At 42.8% G+C, this 12012-nt stretch overlaps 1 long non-coding RNA gene across 1 annotated transcript in view; it reads right to left on the bottom strand.

Moving 5' to 3' along the window:
- The window catches only part of LOC105193153, a 340949-nt gene that overhangs the window by 240627 nt on the left and 88310 nt on the right, over positions 1–12012 (bottom strand). Inside the window, exon 3 of the long non-coding RNA XR_850576.3 lies at positions 6088–6555. This is a non-coding gene — a long non-coding RNA (uncharacterized LOC105193153). The remainder of the gene's footprint in view (positions 1–6087; positions 6556–12012) is intronic.

Raw genomic sequence — 12012 nt, 5'->3', positions numbered from 1 at the left:
AGAGTGAGTGACGCGCGCGATTCGGTCGCGCGCAGCACGATGCAATACTGCAACCGGCAGGCATTTGGCAGCCCCTCCCCGCGCGACCCCTCGCAGCGGCGTGTCCACCCTCGATTCAATTCAATGCCACTCAATCAGTCAATGTAACGCGCATGCTGCCGCATACCGGTGCGTTTCGCCGGTGAAACGCCCGCCGTTCCCGGCCGGCGCTTCCCGCGTTAAGTGTCCCGCGTGTAACCGGAGCGTCCATCAAGGCACGCGCGCGCGCGCGAGCGCGAGCGAGCGAGCGAGCGGCCGCGCGTGCGAATATGGACACGTCGGTGAGCCGCTTTTATACACAGATTTCATTTTTCAGTTACACTTTGTCGCTTATTCATGGACGAGCCCGCGCGGCGCCGATCTCGTTTAGAAAACTGTTGTCCGGCGCGATTGTCAACGCACGAGCGTCGCGTCTAGTACAACCGTTACCATTGATCTCTGCGCTAGATAGTTTCATCGAATGTGATTTTTCGATTTTTACATTTTTTTTTTTTTAATTACAAACAGTTTTCTTGAATAGCACAGTAGTAGACGTAAAAGAATTCCATATTTTCTGTTAGAAAAAAAGTCACAAGAGAATACAAAAAAAAAGAATATATATGAAAGAATATACAAGATAACGTGCACTATAATATCGTCTATATTCTTGTATTACGACTCACGTCGTATTAGTTAAAAGTTTGCATTTCATATGGTGTCGTTAAATATTACGTCTACATCACGCTTCCACGTACGCATGTTAAAAAGCATTTTTAAAACCGAGAAATCGAGAATCTACGTATTTATTTAGCGTACTTCGCGATGTAATTCCCGCCGTAATATTCTTGGGCAACACTTCGTGTAATATTTCCGCTTCCCCTTAATTCCTCGTGACGTGTAACCAACACCACGGTTCCACGTTGCAAAAAGCAACGGGAGTACTTGCATACTCTTGTAAACGATGAAATTTTAATTTTTAATTTTGCAGGGTGTCAGAGCGCGGGAGACGTATTCCGCGCCGCGCGTTCGCGCTCGGGTTAAATTACGTGACGAGCGGCATCGCCGCTGAAAAAGTCGGAAACACATTCGCGAAAATAATCCACGGTCATAAAAGCAAATATCGCGAGGGAGAAGTTTATTGTCTGTAGCGTACGCGCGCGACGTTAATTACACCGCACTTCTTACACGTGGTGATAAAACGCGTAAATTTATGTGACGCCAAGTGACGTACGGAATAATCGTCGCGAGACGTTTACTCGCTGTCAATAAGTTTCGTATGTACTTCTCATCGACTATATTCTCAAATTTTTAACTGGCAATTTATATTCGTTTGCAGTAACTTGCAGATGATAAAAATAACGTCCCCGGCAATAAAGATGGCAAGTTAGTATGTAAATATCTTTATTCACTACATTTAAACCAAGACCGTGACTAAGAATTGAGGAAGAAGGCGTGCTAGATCGCATCACACGCAATTGCGTCGAATGAATTTCCAACGCATTAAATCGACGCTTCAGAAGTCCCCGACGTAAGATTGCTTCGAGCTTTTAATTATTCGCGGAACAAACGAGATCTCGTAATGAAATGCCGTTTAAATCACTCGTCAACTCCCGGTGATTATCTTCCGTGTCGGTGGCTCTCTCGCGACGACGATCGAGATGCATCGACGCCCTTTTTGTTTTCGTCGCGGCGAAAAGACGCCGTGTCGTTACAACGGCGGAACGACGACGAACGTCGGGATCACGACCCGTGGTGGATTCATAATCCCCGCGAATGACTTAACTAAACGCACCCGCAGACCAGGAATGGGCCGTGTCGAATCACGGTCCCCTCTTTCTCGCGGTCGACCGTCGTCATCGTCTCTCTCTTTCTCTTTCTCTCTCTCTCTCGTTTTTCCCGGAGAGGAGTTATTCTCCCATCTATATTCCGCGGTGCAATCTACGTTGGCCCCGTCGTGCGGTCCGCGCATCTATATACGCCGTAAACCACTCGAAGCGTCCCTCAACGGCCGCCATCGGGGATGCTGCGATCTACCACGCCAGTGGTATACAACTTCCTCTCGAAAAACGAGAGAAATTGACGCAATCATTGGAGAAGCGAATTTAGAAACAATTTTAGAATGAGATTGCACGAATTAAAAATATCAAACGAGTTTTGTAACACGTCGTAATGGAATTGCGCGGATAGCTAGAGATATGTAGTTACTTCATATATTTCCAAAACGTTTGATTCTAGCAAATGGAGCGAGCATGCATATTTCAAACAAATTTTTTCCAATTATCCCGCTCCTGTCCGAGTTAATTTACGATCTTGTACAATTTAATCGTCATTATGAGAATTTTATCTCGTAAAAAAAAATTGTCCAATTTCATCGGATTCTCCTGTACAAAAAATATGCATTGAATTTATTATTTCTTTCGAATCCGCAGCAATATAAACTTTTTTATACTCACTCGTACTGGCAACTGAGAGAGTTCTTTTGAAACGTGCACGCTGGCTCCATTAGCTAATCACTATTTACGGATTCGGCGTGTTCGGTATGCGGTCCGCGAGTTGGTCAACACTGTTGCCGAACTCGCGCGCAGGACCGTCGACGGGATAGAAAGGAGTTCGGGGGACGAGGCGGAACGTCGAAAGTTTACATACGAATGCCTGATTTCGTGCGTACGCTCCCGCCGCACTAGAGGAGAGACGGAGACAACGAATACGCCACACGACTGAATGTGACGTGCTATCGCGCCACTTGCCATGCTAATTATCCCTGCCAATTACGCGAATGGCGGAAGGGGGCGAGGAAGCCCGTCTAATGGCGCCGACCCCAAATTCTCCTGACGAGCGTCGATCTTGTTTCTGATTGCGGCACCACAAAGACATCGCGCGCCCGAAGATAGCAATTTACAACGGTATTCCGAGCAGCGGCTCGGATCTGGCGTAAAATATAATAATACGTGCGCGACAATGCATATTGGCTTATGACAAACTATAAAGAAGTGTAAAACGACACGAGCGACAGAAACGTGTTGTAATAAAAACATACAATATTGAAAATGTTTATATGCATTTCAACAGAGTGAAAATATTTGATTAGAAGAACCGCAAGATTTGTTACTCGTGTTTTCTAAATGACTATCGTATAGCCAATCTTTTACCTTGGCTCTTCAACCGCCGAACCCTTTTTTTTCGGTATAATGCGCAACCGTGTTCACAGACAAAATGATAATTTGACACAATGTAATGCGGTGATCGAAGGATCTTTTTAAATAGTTGCGCCAGGTGTTGGATTCTTTTTTGCAGCTCGTACATTACCGGCGGCAGCGTAGACGGCACTCGACGTTACGTCGCGAAAGACATGTGGCCAACACGGTCGCGTTATCTTTTTTTTCCTTCCTCTCTGCAACGTATCGTTCCTTCGGTACTCGTCGTTACTCACGAAGCGACAAAGAGAAAGAGGCGGTAAATAATATAATGGTAAAAAGAGATGAAAGGGGCCTTTTTCGCCGCACAGGACCTAATTGTGGTCGATGTCACGACAAATATCGCTTCTCTCGTCCCTGTTCGCCGTGCGTCACGGTGGCGTCGCGCTAGTTTACCGATACTTCCTATGCTAATTGCGCCCAATTAGCATAGCGATGACATAACGCTACGGAGCACACCCGTGAGTTTCGGGGTTCCGTCCGTTTCCTCGTAAATTCGTCGATGGCTCGTCGTCTCTTCTCCCCCCTCTCTCCTGGACGCAACATAAACGACGCACACGTTTGCACGACATTGTTGCGCTCTCCTCCTCCCGGCGTGTGCGCGTCCAAATGCAAAATGCGCGCCCGCGACACGTCGACCAGAACCATTCGGACACGGGATTAACATAAAAGGAAGAGTCAATATCGTAAACAATCTTCGTTACAATGGACCGAGTGGTGTCGGCGATAAATTCGTCGATATGAAAGCAGGAAGGGACGAGGAAACAGAGGAACAGAGAACGAGGGAGAGAGAGAGAGAGAAAGAGAAAGGGAGATCGAAGAGGAGCAACTGCAACGAGAGCGCTGATTGGCCGTGTTGCATTCAGAGAGAGAGAAAGAGAGAGAAGGAGAGCGAGGAAAGCAGAGAGCTGCGACTTTTCGTCGATATCATAAACCACCGTTCGGGGGTCGGAACTTCCCTCTGGGCGACAGTGACACGACGGGTTCGGCCGGCTCGTAAATTCGTCGATATGCAAAGCAGTTCCTCTCTACCATCGCTTCCTCTTTTGCGCCGCGTCCTCGATGCTGCTATTGCTGCAGCCGGGCTCGGTTCGCTTTCCCTCGTTTTTTTTTTTTTTTATTTTATTTTACCTTTCCCCGCTTTTAAGCCGCGTTCGATAAATTCGCGGGAGAACGGGCGGCTACGCTGCTACCCCAATTTTCAGGACTAGTGCCAGCGACTCAGGTCAGGGGCCACGCGATTGCGGTCGTGCATCGTCGGCGTGGTTCCTCCAAACGTCCCTCGCCAACGTTTTCTCGCAGGTAAAAACACCGAGATATCGCGACGCAGTGGCACGATCGTTCATTTGCATGGGAATGGTGAGAATGGCACACAAAGGTAACTGCTATAGAAAGAACTCTCGTCCCGAAGATATGGAACGTCTTTTGTGCCTTTTGTTGGACACGTTGCCTCTCTCAATTCGCCGGCATTGACTCCCTTCACGCCGTGATTTAAATACACTAAATCTATTTTTTTTTCGCTAATGTTACTTTTTTTCGCTGTTCAAACTGTTGAGAAACCCATTTTCGCCTTTTTCGAGTCATTTTCCATGTTTGCGTATGTACATATAAATAAAGCGAATGCCATTTATTTTGACACATCACAAGCGTTACCGTAGGAGTTGTTAATTAAATTCTAAACTTGGTACACACTGTTATTTATAGCGACAGAAATTGAAACCATTTTTTTTCGAACAATTACCAGAGGCTGACACGTAATATATATCGCGCACCGGTACCGTAGAAGCGTAAAATTATGCGTTTCACTCGCAGCACTACTATCCCATCAGTAATGCGCAAGGTGTACATGCTGCATTGATAACAAGGTAAGCTAATGGCGGAGAGATAGGATAGTGTTGTATCTTTAAATAAACTCAACTACCTAAGGAGATCCTGAAACACGTAGCGCATAAACACCTCGGCGAGACCGTCCATTTTATCACGCAGTTTACAACGCCCGTATTTATCATGCACTTCAATATTGTTGTAACAGCGTAACGCGAGATCGCGCGTACATTAACTCGAGTGGATAAATAAATAATGCGGAAGCGAATGGAACGTTCGCGCGCGCGTAGACAGCATGTCCCGTCACTCTAAAAAGAAAAAACAAAAAAAAAATAACTCTACTCCGCGCGTCGCCGGACAGTAAAACCGCCTTATTACGATCGTCGTTAACATTATCTCCGCGTCACAGTCGACCGTTGTTACTTAGTTATTCAGCCGCGGAAATCGCGAGCGACAAGAATTTTCTTGCACGGCCGGTTTTAAGAGATATTACGATCTACATGTCGGCATTCATTATTCGATTAAGTAAGAACGAAAATTATTTCGAGACAGATGGAAAATGGCGAGAAATATGGAAAGATATTAAAAATTTACCTATCGAATGGAAAGAAACTATAAAAAGTGTATAAAATGTTAAATATTTATTTCGGGATGAGGGATCGTAGAGATGCTAAGTTAGCATCAAAATTATTAAATTAATTAGCAATTTAATTTCGTGATATTACACTTCTGGTTCTACTTAATAGCTACGTATAAAAAACTTGGCAAACATGTGACGCGTAGATCCTAAGTTGAAATAAAAATTATAAATTAATTAAGAAACAATAATGTGAACACAATTTAATAATGAATGATGCTATCAAGCATCTAATATGGCAATAAAATTAATAAGAACTCTTTTCCCGAAAAAAATTGTAAAGAATTTGTTACGAAAACTAACACCTCAGTCAAAGACCGAACTTGGGACTTATCGATTTTTTTGAATAGGTGTCTTAGCCACCTCGATTACTGAGGTATGTGATGAGATATTTTTCGCAATTATATTATTTACCTTGAGGGTGCTCCGCCGTCGCATGATGCCTCCTAGGCCTCCTCCTCCTCTCAGAACCCTCTAGGTTGTCAAGCTCCTCTTTCTCTTGTTGCACACGCGGAACACTCGCGAATATCTTAAATTTACGCGCGTGGACCAATTATTTATAAAAGTCTTTCGCGCAACACTGCGGTACTCGGGTTTATAAAATCCATGATATGACTTCCCATTCGGAGGGAGTCCGTGGATTCAGCACCCCGGTCGGCGAGTAGTGAGGAGATATCCACTACCAAGCAGCGGGGGTGCGATTCCCGGCCCTCGAATTAGGATTCTATCAAATTGGAGTTATTGAAAAGTCTATTAGTCCAATAACTTAAACGGCACTCCCGAAATAAACGCGCGACGCGACGAACCGGCTGCGGTTCGTTTATTTTATTATAGATCGGCGACGGATGTTGGCTTTTCGTCGTTGGATCTCTCGAGAAATATCTGTAAAATACGATTGAGATATCCATTATATAAACGAGATATGCTATACACCACGTATATGTTATAAGTATTTTATTAAATATTTATATTAAAAAAAAAAAATATATATATATATATATATATCTCGAAATAAAATTAAATCTACATGAAAAATACATGTAAACGTAATAATCCATGCAAACGTAATTTTAAAATTTACAGCGCAACTCTGCTACAAACGAATTTATGTAGGTATAATTTTGCAATTATGACATTACGGCTACTTCACATTACGAAAACTGCAAGCTGTGATCGACGGCTAAAGTCGTCATAAAGAAAATGATCGTCATTACTGCCGAGTACTACCATGTATTTTTCGACCACACAATTGCAAGATATATATTGAGAGAAAGAATATCTTAAAACCAAAAATTTTATTTAACACAAAAACTGTTTTACTTGGTAGATCCTAATAGCTTATTTACTTGCAGTCAAGTTAAAAATGTTTTTAATATTTTTGAAATATTTATGAAGAAATAAAATAAATGAAAAAATTATCTTTAATCAAGTACTCTTTTGTAACTTTAGAAAATATTTAATGTTATTTTTATATTTAAGATAATCAAATTTTAAATCTAAGAAAACAATTTAATTAAGTTTAATAATATTATTAGTTTATTTGTAAAATCATCATTAAAATGTAAATAATGTAATAATAATAAAATGTAAAATTATATACCTAAGGTAATGTACCTATTTACTTAAAAGTAAATATATTACATGAACAGAATAAATGCTTGTATAAAAAGAAAATATATATATATATACACAATACATATATGGTTTTTAAAAAACGTATTTTTTCATTAAAAAAAATTTTTCCCTCGGTGTAGATATTATTTAATCTGAGTAAAAATCGCCAATAATGTAAAGGAGAGATGAGAATTGAACGACCGTCGTATGTTCTTTAAAGATAAGGAGCAAAGCCTGAGGCTCTATTTAGTGTGCACGCGGTGGTGCCTTCAAGTGTCCTCCTCGTTAACGATTCGCGAGAAGCGTGCCGTATAAAGCATACGTTTCTTCCCTCCTTATTTTTCTTTGCCTTTCTCTCGGCCCCTGAAGACGGCATATCGGTTTTTCGACGCGACGAGCAATCGCCCCGAGGAGCGCATTTGTATTTCGCCTTTACGCCGTGATTATAGCCGAGTTAAAGTTTAAACTGGCGTATCGTTCAAGATAATGCGGGATAAAATCGCGCCGAACGATCACCACGGTAGCCACGTAGACGTTCAACGGGAAACGAGCAACGGGTAGCTGGGGAGATGAAGAAGAGGAGAGAGAGAGAAAGAGAGAGAAACTAGAAGACAAGGAGGCGAAGAGATCGCGAGGGCCCCGCGATATTGCGCCAACTTTACGATCCAGAACTTAGTTTGCATATCAATAGGATATACATTCGCCTTCCAGAATCCAGGAAGCATTTTTCGAAAAAGCAGCAGCGCGACGACCGGCGGCGTCGCCGCTGCGGAAATTGGGACGCGCTTGCGACTCACGAGAGTCCGACTTTCGCGTATGTGCACTTTATTGATAATGCTTATCGCGTTCCATCCCTCGCCTCGAACGGGCCGGCGAAATAAAGTTCCATACGAGTTCCTACTCTCCGAGAAGGTGGCTGCCGTTTTCTTCGTTCCAGCAGATTTTATCGCGCATAGTGCTCCGAAATGGCATACTTGAAATTTCCGTCGGGGAAAGGAATCGATATCGCGTGCAGACGAGAAATATAACGAGATATGAGATTAACTTATTAGATACGAGCGTTGAATGGAATCGTGGAAAAGTAAGTTTCTCCTTTAAATTAGCTGTGATACAATTATGATAATCTGAACTTGGCAAATCTACCGCTTTCAAATAACCAATTTCATAAAATGTCTTTCTTTAAAGCAAGAGTATGTTACGTAGGGAAAAGCCGCATAAATCTAACAATAAGTTTAGAAAAAAAACGTGGCAGTTTTGAGCGATAATGGAGAGTCTCCCTCTCTTTCCTCTTTCCTCTTTCCTCGCCCGAGGAAGTTCTCCGAAAAAGCGCGACATCGAGTGGCACTCTCATATATACGATCCCCCCTCGCGTTGATAGAATATTTTATTTAATGAAGACCTAATATAAATATCGAAGATTAATCGAGGCATAATGCGCTCGTTCTCTCGGATGATAAACTACCCGGTCGAACCGATAACAGCGAAGTCACTGTCCATCAATATTACGCGCATACTCCCTCTCGAAGTCGAACTCACTTTGCCCCGACGAGAAAAGTGAGTTACCCACTTTTCCTCGTCTTCGGGCGTCCCGTTCCACCCGAGAAGGGAAATCCCTTCCAAATATAATTATGTCGAGTGACCTCGTTACCGTACCGCCTCTCATCCTTCAAAGTCGTTATAAACCCTCATAAATTATAACTAAGTTCCACGCCGTCGGAGATCTCTGTCAGATCGTACTACCGTTGTGCGTTTTCCAATCGCTGCGATTGGAAATTCGAAATTATGATAACGAGATTCAAAGTGACTCACGTCACGTTCCGTGCCTCTGCATTCGACGTGAAATGTTTATCGTGCTAACAAATTATGCATCACGTTCGCGCGTCGCGATTCAGTTTCAAATGTTTCAACGATTAAACGTGAAATTAAACTTCTGCGAAAGTGCGTTTGAAATTAACTGACAAAATGATATTTGCTCACGTTATGAAAAATTTTATTTCATCAATTTCATTTTCAACACTAATTCCAGAATATTAAATTTCCGCAATTAACTACCAATGTATTAATAATAAATTAAAACGCGTCATTTATGCGCAACATTATTGCACTTAACTTTTTGTAACTAAACGCAACGCGTCTATAATTTAATACAGTTCCCCTTCCATCCAGTCAAGCCGTTCGTCACGCATCAACGGAATCCCGGAAAAGCGACGTAGATGGAGAGCGTCCAGAAGAGCATCGAGCACGAGGAAAATAAAGCTGCATGGTTCATAAACAATTCCATATGGTCCCGAGCGTTCGCCGAGCGGCACTTACGACCGTCACGATCGCGCTTCTTCCTAGTTTCCTCGATACCGACTCTACTTTACTTTCACTATTTCCGGGCCTCGCCTCGCAGCGTTTATGCCTCCGTACCTACCATCGGGTTATGCCTTAGAGATTGTTATATACGTCCGCCGACGATTACGCCACCCTCGTCTCTCGGCTCTCGGATTCGAAAAAACGAGACGGATAGAGAGTCAGAGAAAGAGAGCGTACATATACGTACGCACGTGTGTGTGTGTGTGTGTGTGCTCCATAACCGTAACGCGACCCAGAAGGTCGAGCTTCAGTTCGGACGAGCACAAATCTCGCGTAATGACAGATAGATGCCGGAGCGACCCCTCGTCGTACACGCTCGTCCAACCGCCATGCCAGCCACCGCGAGAAAATGTCAAGGGGTTGGAGAAAAGCGTTACGAAAGAATTCCTCCCCGCGCACCGAGGTTTCCGTGTATACGCGGATAAGCGCGTCGAAAGCCTTTTGTCGTTGCCAACGAGGGGCTTTTATGGCTATCGATGTACTAGCAGATTCTTGAAAGCTTGTATTCTATAGCAAGGACATGTACTTGACGTACATACAGATATCTGCGGGTGCCTCGTTTACTCACAAATTTTAACAATTTGTGGATTCAGTTATTGTTAGAGATTCAATTATTGTTACAGCTAAAATATCTTCCGTTAAATGCCCCGTGTATTGCGAAATGTTTTGGTGCGTTGTAAATTCATCACTGAACCTAAAGGACCTCAATCTGCGCGTAACAGAATAATGAAATAACAGCGTGTGTACACAAACATCAACCGCGACAAAGGATTGCACCGATGTAAATAATACATCGCGGCGCAGTTAATGGCGAGCCGCTGCACTGTCCACGATATATCGACGCCCCGGCTCACCCCGGCTTTTAATAAATCACTAAAAAAACGCGAAGGGCTTGAAATAATGAAACAGCCGTGGCTCGAAGTGTCGCAAAACTCACGCACCGCTACGTGCGCATCAAGTCAACGAATCGAACGTCGGGGCCATTTTACAGTTGAGTTTTTTTCCCTCCGGCCAGATTGACCATTTGACCATTAATTCCAATCACACAGCCCGGTGACTTTTAATTACCAATGAAATTCCCGTAACATTGCCTGATGAGGAAAAAATGACCGCTCCACGCTGACGCGGACCTTTCCTTTGGGGATCGATTCCCCTTCTCTCTTTCTCTCTCTCTTTCTTCTTCCTCTCCTTCATGTTCATTCACTCTGCTTTTTTTTTCGAACGTTGCCGAGAGGGCGATGGAGAACTAAACAGCCCGTTATTCTCGTCGTCGTATGGACGAGACACCGTGCTCCGTGTCCGCCCGGAATCGCGCAGGATGCCGAATATTCGGTCCGGAAATGAGCGAAAGCGAAAAAACATGTTTGAGCCCCGGGCCAAAGTGTCGTCCGACCTTGTGTCGGATGAGCAATTGAATAAAGCGGGAGGCGTCAATATGTGACGACACTCGGATACGACGGGGGCGAGAAGGAGGACAGCCCTTGCGTGCTACCCTGTAGATAATAGCGCCGATCGGGTCGATTGCCGATATCCCGTTCCCATTTCCCGCGAGAGCTTTCGTTTTTTCTCGAAACTTTCTTACGAAAAAATTCGTATCTTTAGCATTATTAATAACGCTTGTAACGTAAATACGATCATTACATATCGCGGACTGAGAAAAAAATTGTTAACTTGACCAATCAAAATTTCTCCGACTCAAGTATTTACGTATTTAAGTTAAATTAAATTCCTTCAAATCAAGTATTTATGTATTTGACTTAAATATGTAAACACTTAAATTGAAGAAATTTAATCAAGTTAAAAAATTCAGTAAAGTCAACAATTGGTTTAGTCAAGCTAGCAATTTTTTTTCTCGACGCAACTTTATAATATTGCAATTTTATATCTCAAATACGTTTCTTAATAAACAGAATTATTTTTGATTATTATTCCGATGTGATTTTGCATAAAAGATGTGACTTTGATTTTATTTATCATTGTTTTTAAAAATGCGATATCGTATAAATAGGCATGACAGCTTTCTTACACCGTTGAACCCAAGGCTCATTATAATTAAAGTCGGACTTAATCGGAATATAGTGAAACCCGTCCTCGTCGTCACGTTCTGCTAAGAATATGCTAAGTAGAAGATAACATATGATAATAGACGCTTCTATTTTGTAGTCAGCACGAGCTTCATCTGATCACCATGTGTCTCTTGAGTTTTTTTCCGCAAATGTATAATACTATTCCATGAATAACTTGAATGAATAATGCGCACGAAACATTAAAATAATTTATTGAGCTAAAAGAAGATATAGCGAGTTACAGTAAATATCAATAATGTCTGTTAATTAATGTTAATTTTTATCCGTTTCGTAATGAACT

The sequence above is a fragment of the Solenopsis invicta genome, chromosome 3 (genome assembly GCF_016802725.1).
Source record: "Solenopsis invicta isolate M01_SB chromosome 3, UNIL_Sinv_3.0, whole genome shotgun sequence".
NCBI classification, from domain to species: domain Eukaryota; kingdom Metazoa; phylum Arthropoda; class Insecta; order Hymenoptera; family Formicidae; genus Solenopsis; species Solenopsis invicta.
This window is presented reverse-complemented; position numbering and strand designations above follow the sequence as displayed.